Here is a 1,470-nt window from a genome sequence, read left to right as displayed (position 1 = left end):
AGGACCCTTATATTTTGGTACCCAAGGGGCACCCGGATACACTGGCATCATCATCTCTATATCTGCACTCCAGGTGCTGAACACTGCTCCCCAAACTTGTATCCTGTCGACAACGCCAAAATTATGTAGCCGCTAAACTGGTGGAACTAAGTCTTCACCACCACGCCTATACAAGCAGAAAGGGGAGTGAGTGGGTCAGCGCTCAGAGCACAGAAACTTAGCTGGCTTCAAACACACCATTTATTTTCAGGATAAAACACAATCTGAACCCCAAATACAAGCTAAAATCCCCGTATACAATAAAAAATAGTGTTTACAACCCGCTAAAAACCCTGCCGGCAGGAATGATTAAACGCTAAAAATACAAAGCTAAATGAATGTTTTTCCCTATACTAAAAACTCCCCCCAGGGTCCTAATTCTCCCAGTCCAGCAACACACGGGCAAATTCTCCTGAGCTGAGAGAGACAGGAGAGGAACTCCTCTTCCGGGATGTGGACTCTCGACAGCAGAAGACCAGGGAGGAGGCTCCTATCTCCACCTGACTGTGCGCAATCGTGCAGTCCAGCTACTCTCCACCTCCTCGCACGGCCTCCCTCGTAGCTCCGCCCTGAAACAACAGACACGGGCCAGCAACGTTGTCAGCGCAGCCGCTGTTACCCTTCCCCGGCAAAGCTACTCCTAGCGCCCAACAGTGGGAAAGCGATACTCACAGATGCAGGCAGAGGCGTACCCCTGCCCTACTGTGGATTTCACGCGTCGCCTCCCACGGTCGCTATTCTGTCCGTCGGGACTGGATCGCCGGGTTTATGCTGGCCGATCGCCGAATGTCTCGTGGCGCCCCACAGTCAGGCCGGAGGTCCTTCTGTTCATATGCTGGCTTGCACACGTTTTGTTTTCCAGCTCTCCACTTTTCGTGTGTCTCTCTCTTTTTTTGTCTCTGCGCTTACCATCTCCCTTAAGTCAGTTTGGTGGCTGATAGGCCACCTCGGGGAACGCCCCCACCTCACAGGTGTCTAAAATTGTCCGCTTAATCCACAGTGGAATAATAAAAAAACATATTGTTCAATCAACACTAAACACACACTATAAATATAGAGATAAAATCATGCAATAGGAATATCAATAAACAAACATGCAATATCACTATTACAATAAAATCATGCAAATAAAATCGACACCCTGTACCAACACAGTCTGATCCAAAACAAAATATAAAAACACAATTTTCCACTGTGTGACAAATATATATAAATATATATCAGTCATCAGACTGATTGGGTTCTTAGAAATGGTAATGGTCTTTCTTTATGTGCAGCTGTCACAAATCAGGTGTCTGATTTTCATCAGCCAAGTCCATCCTGTGACAGACTAGTGCTGTACAGCAGCTTGCTGTGGGCATGGACTGGTGTCAAAACTGAAGCCTTCGATCCTCTGAAATCACAGTTTGGAGTTTTTCATTTTTAAACTCT

The 1,470-nt window shown here is 46.7% G+C and overlaps 1 long non-coding RNA gene across 1 annotated transcript; it reads right to left on the bottom strand.

Moving 5' to 3' along the window:
• Positions 1 to 222: 222 nt before the first annotated feature.
• Positions 223 to 1,234, bottom strand: LOC145421212 (uncharacterized). The gene is made up of 2 exons (XR_013902520.1): positions 712 to 1,234; positions 223 to 608 (listed from the first exon to the last, which is right to left on the bottom strand). It is a non-coding gene; the product is annotated as an uncharacterized LOC145421212 (long non-coding RNA).
• Positions 1,235 to 1,470: the final 236 nt, after the last annotated feature.

Source organism: Astatotilapia calliptera, chromosome 16 (assembly GCF_964374335.1).
Source record: "Astatotilapia calliptera chromosome 16, fAstCal68.1, whole genome shotgun sequence".
Taxonomy (NCBI): domain Eukaryota; kingdom Metazoa; phylum Chordata; class Actinopteri; order Cichliformes; family Cichlidae; genus Astatotilapia; species Astatotilapia calliptera.
Note: the sequence above shows the minus strand (reverse complement) of the source record. Positions and strands in the feature narration are given on the sequence as shown.